This window comes from Podarcis liolepis (assembly GCF_965112155.1).
Source record: "Podarcis liolepis genome assembly, chromosome: 16".
In the NCBI taxonomy this organism is placed as follows: domain Eukaryota; kingdom Metazoa; phylum Chordata; class Lepidosauria; order Squamata; family Lacertidae; genus Podarcis; species Podarcis liolepis.
In genome coordinates, this window is record NC_139567.1 from 14,681,988 (window position 1) to 14,694,367 (window position 12,380).

A 12,380-nucleotide genomic window follows, 5' to 3' on the forward strand; every position below is an offset into this window, starting at 1 on the left:
TTTTACAAGATGAATTCTGTCACCAGAGCTGGCAGACAATTGCCAAGTCCCACCAGCAGCTGCAAATGTTCATTAGTAAGGGTTTGGTTTTGGCTCCAGCCTGCCACTTCCCATCCTCTGGCATCATAAGTAGGGAGCGAGATCTGTGTGCAAAGGGGGTGGCAGCTCAGGCATTTTAAATGAAAACAGATGTTGAGAAAATCCATTATCTCTTGCACACTATAACAGATAACATCAACGTTTCTAAGGGATGGGACATGAAAACTGGATAGCAAGACAGATGCATGGTGCAATGAAGATGCGGGAAGCAACAATTTTAGGTCCTATGTGGCCATAATACTTAACTGTGTTTTGTGCATTACATTGAGAACTATGTCTAACTATTTAAACAATGTGCAGATATTTAAACAAATATTTAAGCCATGGTGTAGTAATGGCCACAAACCAGGATATCAAACTGTGCTTTAAAGCAGGTTTGTGAAGAGCGATTGCTATGGCATGTATCCAGCTACATTCTTCTCAGAGAATGCCCATTGAGATTAATGAACCTGTTAGTAGTCTTCTCTGAGTGGGAGTAGCATTGGATACAACCCATGTCTGCACTGAGCAAACTGTTGTTTACTTACACTGGGACAAGTGATTCATGAATGTCTCCCTTAAACACCCTCCACCCAGACGGGTTTAGTTGAGCAAGCTAAATCTTTGGCTTTATTTGTACACAGCACTGAACCATAGTTAAGTGCTATGCATACAAACCAGCCTCAGGCTCATGCACTTCCCCCCTCCCCTTTCCCACTCTCTTTGGGAGGAGATCTGAAGAGTCCACTCCTATTTTCACCTTGCTACTGTTTGTTCTTTTGCCTAGACCAGGAAAACTGCCATTACATTTCTTAACTCTGCTTTATCTGAACAAACCAAATCCAAACCACTGTTTACAAACCCAGATGAACCATAATTAAAACTGATTGCAGTTCCCAAAATGACAAACTGAAGATGGAGAAGGATGCTTCCAATCTCCTACTTGAGCCTGCACAAGGGAAGGAGAAGAAAGGAAGGAGAGGAGCCTCATGCATGCAGTGTGAAGCTATGATTTGCATTATTTCTGAACCCAACCCATTTCACCATGGTTAAGGGGGGGGGGCAACAACCATGGTTAGGGTTAACCATGGTTGAGTATGATTGCTACACCAGGCATTAGCCTACAAAGAGTAAGGAACATAAGATCCAACAATGTCTCAATAACACAGGGGGCGGAGTAGAGATGGTCTGGGGCAACATCAGAGGTAGGCATTTTGGGGCTCCTGCCAAGGCCTACTACACCCATGTAAAGAGCTCACTGACAACTCCCAGAGGGCCCTAGCTATTTCTTCCTATCTTCCTGCTTTGTTTTGAGGATGCAAGTGATGACATAGAGTAAGGAGGAGAAGCAGCAGCAGCACCCTTCACATCTTTTGCACTCACTCTCTGGGCACTTTTGAAGATTGGGATCAGAAGGCTAAGGGAAAGGAAGGGGAAGGGGGAGGACATCATTGAGGAGGGAGGAGCCTCTCAGGGAGGGGAACCCAAAAAGGGCTCAAGCACTTTGCAAAACTGGGAGCTGACACTGGATAATGTATGCTCTTGCCAGCTCCATTGACAACAACAGAATGACCGCTCCGCGCTTAAAACAGGGGGCGCCCTTTGCGTGGACACGCGCAGCCCCTAGATCTGGAGCGGCTCCAACAGCATAGGCTTGGTTTGCCTTCCCTCAGATGGGATATCTGGAGGTCTCCGCCTATCTCAGTCATTTGTCCAATCCCACCTGGGGGAAGCGTTGCCAAGGAGACCAGGCCAGGTAGGGGAGGGATTACCTGCCCACACAATAGAGGGAGGATCTTACCTGTGAATCCTCACTTGGCTCCAGGGCTTCTCCCACCCTACCCACCCTCAGTTAATGTCTTATTTGCAGGTTAACTTTTCTTCACAGGTTTTGCAGGTTAACTTTTCTTCACAGGTATGCGGGCGCTGCTACGTTAAGGCTGCTGTTAAAGGGCCGGAAAGGAATTTCCCTGCATTGGCAGGTTTCGCCTTTCCCGTAGCAAAACGTCACAACTTTGGCGGTATCAGGCCTTGGGCGGAATCCTTTAGTCCATCTTCCTCTTTGCGGTGGCGATACCAGGGTTCCCCGTTAAAGGGGTTTCTGAAGGGAGGCTTTGACCGTACGCTGAAAGGTCGTCATTGCTCTCCCCTGCGGCGGCGGCGTAACGGGGGCGGCTATCTCTGCTTGAACATATGTTCTCCAGAGCCAGCCCACCCCCCCCCCGCACACACTGGATAACCCTGATGCTCCCTAGGTCCCCAGCTGGGGACTGGGGAGGGAGAACGCCCAATGCCTGAGCCAAGGTCTACCCACATTTGAAAGTTAATAAAGTTGTGGCTGATTTAATCCCATAGCACGTTGTCATGAGTCGTTATTCCACATGACGGGGGGGACCGCGCGGGATCTGGGGACTCCACCTGTCCACGCAATGAATTTGACCAAAAGATTCCCTCCTCCCTGCTGGCAGTTCAAGCTTACATATCCATCATCGAGGAAACCCAACCAACTATAAAGTTATTTTTAAAAATAGAGATACTAATGGGGAGTTTTAACAGCTCTGCTTAGCAAAACACTGTATAAGCAGCAAGGTTAATAAGGTAATTTACATGGTAAATATAGTTGCTACATTATTTACATGGCTCCAATAGTAATAGTGGCAGGGTGAAATGCACTAACCAAGTCAAGCATGTGTAGGTCTAAATGACACTGGCACTTCTGGATTTTATTTAATGACTGAACAATTCAGGCCTGCAGACACTGGATATATATATTATTTTATTTTTACATCTGCATGTGTATTTTTCTTTTTGCGTCCACATATGGTAAACAGGCACACACACACAATTTTATTTGTATGCCGCCTTTTCATAGTTAAACCCATGCTCAAGGTGCTTACGACATGAAGAAGTGCATACAGTCGTACCTTGGATCCCAAACGCCTTGCGAGTCCAACATTTTGGCTCCTGAATGCCACAAACCCGGAAGTGAGTGTTCCGGTTTGCAAACACGCTTTGGAACCTGAACGTCCAACGCAGCTTCCACAGCTTCCAGTTGGCTGCAGGAGCTTCCTGGAGCCAATCGGAAGCCGTGCCTTGGTTTCTGAATGTTTTGTTAATTGAGCAGACTTCCAGAACAGATTCTGTTCGACTTCCAAGGTACCACTGTAATTACAAACATAACAAAATTAGTCATAAACAATAGATACCTCAGCTCAAATGTCTGTTCAGCAGCCTCAGCTTTTGTACTTGGAGTCAGGCAGGCATGTCCAGTGGGAAAGATGATACGTACAATTTCACTCCTCCAGCTCATATTGCCTCTCCCCACATGGAAGTTAATCTGAATTGAGTATGGGTTTTCATTTATGAATCATTTGCTCATCCACATAGTGGGGAGCGAAGAATGTACCTCCCACTGTCCCCCTGAATTGATAGATGTCCATGCAAGGGCATCCGGTCTGAATAGGGCCCAAATCAAATTTGCTTAGTCTCAGCTTGCACGGTCTATGCACAGATAATATCTGCTCTATCATCCTTATGCACCCAGACTACACATGCTGTTTTTGTTTTTTAAAGTGTAGGGTGCAGGGTATGATTTAAAAGCACATAAAGCCACCGCCATACGGATGTCAAGCAGTTCAGAGCCTGGTCAGTGCCTAGATGGGAGACTGCTGGTGAACAATATTATGTTGCCTTGGGTTCCATGATAGAAAACAAGATATTGGGATGCCTGCACAACCGCATGCCCTGATTGCATCAAGCCTCTACTCAAAGGCACGTGCTTACAAATTGGAGTTTTACCATAGAAAACCAGATACAACATGTGGTTGCTGCTAAAACGAATAATGATGGCAGTGGCAGGACTGGCAGGACTCCTTCGTTATCATGGCAACGCCCTACATGAGAGCCAGTGTGGTGCACTGGTTAGAGTGTTAGACTAGGACCTGGGAGACCAGGGTTCCAATCCCCAATCAACCCTGAAGTTCACTGGATGACCTTGAGTGGCCAGTCACTGTCGCTTAACCTAACCTACGTCACAGGGTGGTTGCAAAGATGAAATGGAGAGGAAGAGAACAATGTATGCCACCTTGAGGAAGAAAGGTGGGTTATGAATGTAATAAATAAATACATGTAATGCCGAAGTAGGTCTAGAGACAACTTGACACTAACTCACACCAAGACAAAAAAAATGGAGGAATCCAAACATTACAGATCTTAATAATAAATATATTTGCATCTAACATACTGAAAAGATTAACTTCTCCCAGTGGTGATCTAGTTGCCCCTCACGCTATTGTCATTTAGACAACACCTTAAAACATATTTGCTTGATCAGGGCTTTGTTTTACAGCTGGTGTGGAAGTTAACAGTCCAAGTAACACACTCTGCTGCAATGTATTGTATTGATACTGGTTTTTTTTTAATTATTTTATGCTGATTTGCATTTTAATATTGATTGTTAGCTGTCTTGCCCCCCCCTCCTTCCAGGAAGAAGGGTAGGCTACACAAGCAAACAACAACTTTCAGATTATCAAGGAAGGAAAGGTGGCTGCTCATTGTTACCACACATACTTGAAGTGTGAATGTGAAAGGTCCCACATCCAATTCCCTGGCATTTACAGGTAGGACTTGCAAAGAGTTTTGCTTGAAACCCTGGAGAGCTGCTGTGACTCACTGCAGAAAAAGCTAACCTAATGGATGAGCCACTAGTCTGACTCCTGTCATGACAACTTCTTATTTCCCTAGCACAGGGGTAGTGAGCCTGTGGCCGTCCATGCTGGCAGGGGATGATGGGAGCTGGAATCCAACAACATTTGGAGGGCCACAGATTTTCCCACTCCTGCTCTAGAGAGAAGTGGCATTTCTTCTTTCCATGCAGTTATTTATTACTGTGGGTTATAACGTTTTCTCTCTCTGCTTTTGTGTCTTGGTCTGATCAGATGTCAAGATGTTTCTGTGGAAGTACAACTAGTATTAAGGGCCTTACATTAAAACTGAACTCAGTCAGGAATTTTGAAATATAAAGCCACTCTCCTATCTCCTAAATCAACTGAATGCTCTTTGGATGCTAGTGGGTGTTTTTTTCTCTCTCTTCTCCTGCTGCTGTTATCTTAGGATAACAGGATCACTCAAGAGCACTTATAAAAGCCACTGTGATTCTCTGCTCATAGGTTTTCAGAACAATCAAGAAATGTGTCACACAACAAATACCCTTCCATTTTTCAAAAAAACAAACATTAAGCCATTGCCACAAACCAGGAACAACAAGGGGCATGCTCCCCCCCCTCCAAACCCAGTATACACTTGCCTCGGGGAACCATGTTTGTGCAGTTTGCTTGGGTGAGCAAACACATTGGAGGTGCTACTTCTATTAGGTGGAAATGCATCTTGGAAAGTCCCACCAGACTCAAGAGAAAGGGGTATTCCCTCTTGGTATGAGTCACCCCAGAGTCCTCACTTTGAATCTGTCCTAGTAAAGACAAACTCAAATGCAATGACAGAATAAATAGGCACATGCATTGTTTGATAAATGAAAGGGGGATATTTCGTGGGAGGCACAAAAAGGGCAGGGTCCAGCCAACTCCCATCAGTCAGCATGGCTAATAGTGATAGATGATGGGAGTTGTAGTCAAGCTACTGAGTGATGGTGGTCCTTCTTCTCCCCATGTCTTCCTGTCCACTTTCCTCCCCCCCCCCCAAGTCATGTAGCTGCAGCATTTTTGTCGCTGTCTTGTAATAAGATGTCTACATGGGTATTTTTATTATGTCTGGGAGAGACAGGAGGGGACAGTGACTCCAGCTGCTGAAATGAAGGAAAAGATGGTTAATGAAATAGACGTTTCTACCAACATGTTTTAAATCAATTCGCAAAGGCAATTTAAACAGCTCATCCTGTCATCGCATTTAAAGCACATTGATTTTTTCATTCCCTACTCCCTGCACACCCAGTCTGGGCCATTCTTTCTTTTCTTTTTTCAAAAATAAATAAATAAAATCTTTGGTTCCTATCATGAGCTAGTAAAAAAAGGAGAAAAAACCAATCATACTGCAAAGACACAATGCTAAACTAACTCCAATGACAGAGTGCCCCATTTAGAAAATTCCTAATAAATCACCAAACACAATCGCAGCAACAATGCCACATTTGACAAATTGAAAATAAATGGGACGAACCCCGAGAGCCGATTGAGTAAGTTCAATATTTTCTCCCTAAGCTATTCACAGAAGAGGCTGCATTTTTGTATATAGAAAAACCCAAAACCCACGCCTAATCAATAGTCTATGTTTTCCCAACATCTCTATTGGAATAAATTTCATCATGGCCATATACCATAAGGTACCTTTGCCCATGTACACTTACCACTTTGTATACCACACAAGTGCATCTCTATATTCTAGCCAAATCCCTTAAGGACTTGTATAATGTAAGACCATCATTAGAAAAACTCCTATACTCTGAAAATCATCAAATGCACATTTATAAATTTCTCAATTAATAAACTTATAGATGTATCATTTTCCTCTCCACGCACAATTTGTCAAACAAAATGGAAACTCTCTGCAGAGAAGTTAATTTCCTATTACAATCATGCAGGTTTGGAATTAGATTTGTAACAACAAGTGACAGTAGATGTCAATTTGTCCATACATAAGCAAACAGATGGAAATCGCAACAGTGATAATTAATAACTGAAATGTAAAGAGCAGTGCAGTGTTGAATCTCTGATGGTTTAGAGAAAGGGGGGGAAGTTTGCAAACTTTCTATTGTGAATCTGGTACTTATGCTGAAGAAGAATTTTTAGACTGGTTCACAAAAACACTTGATTTCCCTACTTGGATAAAGCCTATCCTCCTCCCAGGAGGGGAGGAGTTGTGAGCGGGAGACGATTCCTGCGTCATGCAGGGGGCGCTCCGCCCCCTGCTTCAACTCCAGGGCTGGGGCCATGCCCCTCCCTGGTTGGGCACCCAATAGGGAAGCTCGGCAGGGGCGTGGCTTGCTGCTCAAACGCAGCCGCGCCAGCCATCCCCACCATTGCACACACATTTTCTTCGAGTCACCCACCCTCCATGCCTTTTAGATTAGCTGTTCCTGAGACTTTGCTATGGACCTCTGGTTGGTCGCCCTGTTTAACCTGGTAGGAGTTTTTTCCAATTGGCTAAATTGGCCCTGCCTCTTGGTTTTTTTTTCGCCTACCTCGTAGCAACCGTCACAACTTTCGTGGTATTTGGCGGTTAGGCATTGGAATGTGTTGTGGTGTGTGGAAGAGCTAGGTGTGGCCATCGCCTATGCCTTCAATTTTTGGGTATTCCGTTAAAGGAATCCGGCGATCGTGTATTCTGTCTGATGCCTGCGTGGCGGGGGGCCATGGCACGACCCTCGGTGACATCAGGAAGAGAGCCTATAGTTGGATTAGCATCAACAGGCTTCCCCTACTGGTGGTTAACCCCTCCTCAGACTCACCCCTCTACGAGTGGGTGGAGTCTAATGTTCTGTGGTCCAATGCCTAAGCCAATACCTTCTCACATGCTGTAATCAATAAAGTTGTGGCCTTTACCTTACCCATTAACCTTACATTCTGTGTCCACGTGTCCTTATTCCCCAAGCGGGGATCGGGTCCTCGAATCACAACTCACAGCTGTCTGTGTGAACCAACTTCTTTGAAAAGCAACACGGATTTCTGAGGATGGTGGAGCAAGTGGTACTGTGTGGGTTGCCAACACCTGGGGAGCGGCAAGCGTTGCACCCCCTGGTGGACTGGGCAGCTAGGGTGGAGCCACAGGGGAAGCTCAGAGCCCACACAGAGGGAAGAATGACTTGGCCCAACCTCGTTGGCTAGCTCAGGGATGGGGTGCACATGGGCTCCGTTTGCCAGCCAAGCAGAGAAGGAGTTGCTGCCCCAGGCCCAAAGGCCACTCCCAGGTGTGACTTGCCTCCCTGTGGCTCTGGAAGGTGGCAGGAGCTCAGCCACACTGAGGGAGCCTGTTGTGGGGGCGCCTGGTTGCACCCCTCTCAGAATTTTGCATCCAGGGTCAATGTCCCTCTGACACTCCCCCCATGCTACACCACTGGGTGGAACTACCAAGGCGGGGCCCCTCTGCTGATCTAAGCACCCAAATGGGTCTATAGGGAAGGAGGCAGTCTTTCAGGTATTTTGGACCCAAGTCATTTGGGGCTGTAAAGTTTAGTTGGAGCCAGAAACAAATTAGCAACCAGTGCAGCTGTTTTAAATAGGGTTTATATGATATCTAAATGGAACCCTAGCCAGTAATCTGGCTGCTGCATTTTGGACTAGCTGAAGTTTCCGAGTCCTCTTCAATTGCAGCCTTGCCTATGGGGAAATTGTTGTTCATTGTGGGTACCTTGTCCTTAGAAAACCCAGCCCTGATGCACCAGCTTTACTGACGCAAACTCAAGCCCTTCAGAAAAGGCTAGAAGTCCCGGCTGTGCCTCCAGCTAACAAAAGGACTAGAGAATAAATATTGCTCAAGCTACATGAATCTAGGTTCCAGAGCGACCCTATTAAAAAGCCGTGCCTCTTCCATTAAAAGAAGCATAATTCTGAATTGGTGCATCCCAGGCAACAGTCCCCTGCAATTGTGTTTCTCTCTCTACTTGAGCTAAGAAATTAGTTATCTGCCTAAAACAAGCCGGCAGTTTCAAATGGTGTTTTTGTGTAATTTGCATGCCTCAATAATGTTTTATGTATTATGCTGCTTATAAGCTAAAATGTACATGCACGCTCCTGCAAATTTAGGTAAATTATGAATAAATTAAATCTTATCTAAATAAACAAGTGTCTTTTTGAACAGAAATGCAAGCTGTCATGAATATTTAAGTGGACAAGGATAAATCCTCTCCATACACTATTACTTCAAAGAGGATTTTCTAGCTTCCTGGTTTTTAGGGAGGTTTTTTTCTTAGTTAGCTTTTTTTTCCATTACAGAAGAGAGAGTAAAAAAGAGCAAGGAAGGAATGAAGGTAGGAAGAATACACAGCCCTAAAGTATAATTACTCATTAGGGAAAACCATACTGAGAAATCTGTTATGGTAAAAGCTAGGCACTGAGAAAACAGAGCAGTAATCATCATCATCATCACTTACATATGCTTTTGCATTCTTCAACATATGTTACAGACACTATCATCCCTTTTAGACATTTCTTTGGGGTAAAATGAAAGCACATAGGGTTGCTAGACCTACTCAGAATACACTCATTATAGTAAATGGATATCACTAAGTTAGATTCTTTGATTTCAATGATTCTACTTGTGCAGCAATAAAATTGCTAGCACATCTGCAAAGCTAAGCAGGGTCCAGTATGGTTTCAAACTGGATAGGGGACAGTGTGTTAAGATTCATGCATTGCAGGGTGTTGGGCTAGATGGCTTTCAGGGTCCCTTCCAACTCAACAATTCTTTATTTATACCCCGCCCTCCCTGGCCAAGACCGGGCTCAAGGTGGCTAACACTGAAAATAAATACAGTAAAAACATTAAAAACAAAACAAAACAAAACAAAAACAACCCCCCCAAAAAAAGTTGATTAAAATATAAGTTAGAATACAGTTTAAAATGCAGCTTGAAATGTAAACAAAGGGCACCAGCCAGTCTTGTTAAGAACCTATCCTGCTTATCCAAGACTATTGGCTGTATCCAATATAGCATTAAGTTAACATAATTTAGCTGCGTATTTGTTCCACTGGTGAAATGTTTTGCAGCACTGGAACAATGTTGCACAAGAGAATGCATAAGCAGATTGCTGATAGTTGTTGCACAGTTATTGCACTGAATTCCTCTCTTGTGCAGGGTTAAAGCTCACCCCTTTGCTAATGCAAGAGCCATAGTGCTAGCAGACAGAGAATGTTGGCTACAGCCCTATCATGTTTTCAAAAGCATAGGTAGCTACCTTATAATGTAGCAGACCATCTAGCTGGGCAATATCTGCATTGCTAATTGGCAGCAGCTCTCAAGAGTTTCAGTTTCTTTCCCAACCATGCCTGGAGATGCCAGGGACTGAACATGAGACCTATTTGCACGCTAATAGTGTGCTTTTCCCACTGAGCTATGTCCCTTCCCCATTGAACCATAAGGACTATTGCCAATCAGGATACATTCAAATCCTGTTTTCTGCCATAACAAAGCAAGTCACTGTTATGTTGGATTTGCATGTTGGAAGACCCTGAAAAGCACTTATAGAAATTATTCATGGACAAGTTGAAGAGAACATTCACATGATGACTTTATGGAAGAGTTACTTCTCTGCAAAGTCTCTCCTATGGGATTGGCTTCCTGTTTTATATCAGTAAGTTATGGATGCTGAAAGCTCAAGTATCCTTCTCACACTAGCATTCTACAGTCACAGTGGCCTATGATGCTAACAAAGGAAGCACTCAAATTATTCAGGCTACCCATGAGATACAAACAACCCTATAGTTATACAGTGGGTTTGTGACACAGTCACACTGGTTTTAGTATAATGAAGAGGTATATAAATGTTGTGAAATAAATAAATAAGGGAATGTGTGAATCAGCCATGAGGGCTTGCCCCAAAATACAGTATTCAATTGCACCCTCACTTCACACAGGTTCTGTGCAAACTAAGAGCACTCTCTGGACTCCCATTTCATCACAAAACTGGTGGCACACATGGCTGGTCCCCAAACCAGACTTAGACCATAGCAAATACCTAATGTTTGTGGTGGTCTGGTCTTCACCACCACAATTGTATGATTCTATTACAGTGGTACCTCGGGTTACATACGCTTCAGGTTACAGACTCTGCTAACCCAGAAATAGTACTTCAGGTTAAGAACTTTGCTTCAGGATGAGAACAGAAATCGTGCTCCGGCGGTGCGGTGGCAGCAGGAGGCCCCATTAGCTAAAGTGGTGCTTCAGGTTAAGAACAGTTTCAGGTTAAGAACGGACCTCCGGAACGAATTAAGTACTTAACCTGAGGTACCACTGTATTCTATTCATCTAATACCCTCCATTCTCCAAGATCTGGGTTCCACTTGACCACTCTAAAATATGTTTACATGTTTCAGATACATAAATACACATTAAGCATTTATTAAACTCCTATATTGGCAATACTCAGCAATCAACTCCTCATTGTGCCCTTAAATAATATGAAGCCAATATGAAGTCCACCAATCTGGTTCTATCCAGCTCCCCATTATTCACATGAATAACTGTCGTGCATCTACCTGCTTTAGGAACACTAATTACAAGCTGCTATAGAAAGCCCTACAATATTTAATTGAATGTGTTTATGCCTTATCAAACCAAAGGGTGCTAGAGAAGGACAAAGTGTCATTATCAGCTGCAGATAAACCCCTGATAATCTTCTTTCAGCAAGGAATCGGATTTCTCTTAATACCCTCTCGGCATTGCAATAGTTCCCGATTAAGACACATCTGGAACTGCAGTGATGCAGATCTGTCCTATGAAAAAGAAGGGTAAGGAGGGACAGTGTTCTGTTGTAATTATTTATTTGCTACCCTCATCTCATGTTCAGCGGGAATATGGCCTTGAGTGGTATGAGATTTCATGTCAAAACAAGGCTGCTGAAAGGGGATGGGAAACCAGATGTTGTTGGACTACAACTCCCATCATCCCTGACCTTTGGCCATACTGAATAACTGATGGGAATTGGAGTCCAACAATACCTGGAGCATCACAAGTTCCTCAGCCCTGTTGATGAAAGTTAAGGGTAAATAACACTTAGCACCTCAGCCCATGTATTAAAAATTTTGGAGGGCTAATAACTTGTGTAGCATCGGAACATGCCTGAGCCTGCCTTCTATTTGATAGGAATACTTGAGGAATTTTATTTCTGTGAATTCTGGTATAATGTGACTGCCTTTCAGACTAACATGCAGATCAGAACGCAATAATCCTTCATTTGTCACACTTCTCCGAATTTTGTAATAATGTTGCGATTAAATACTTACCTACATACAAATGGGGACTAAATACCTGAATTTTCATGTGCATTAGATACCAAGGAGTGCATACTGTATTTTTCTGTGTATAACACCCCCCAATGTATAAGACGACCCCTATTTTTTGGGACTCCAAATCAAGGAAATGGGGGGAGATTGCCCAGAGTGTCAGAGCTTTTTGGAGGGGGGATTGCCGAGAAGCGCTCACCCGCCTGACCGCCAGTGCCAATCACACGCCTTGCTGAAGCCAGCAAACGTATGCCCACTCACTGCCAGCAGCTGCAAATCGACGGCCAAATTGCTGCAGAAGCAGCCCATAGCCAGCAGCCCTTGCTGCAGACACCAATCACTCGCCCAATCA

At 44.1% G+C, this 12,380-nt stretch overlaps 1 protein-coding gene across 3 annotated transcripts in view; it reads right to left on the bottom strand.

Annotated features, from left to right (window-relative positions):
• The window catches only part of KIRREL3 (kirre like nephrin family adhesion molecule 3), a 741,064-nt gene that overhangs the window by 594,058 nt on the left and 134,626 nt on the right, over nucleotides 1–12,380 (bottom strand). The window lies entirely within an intron of this gene.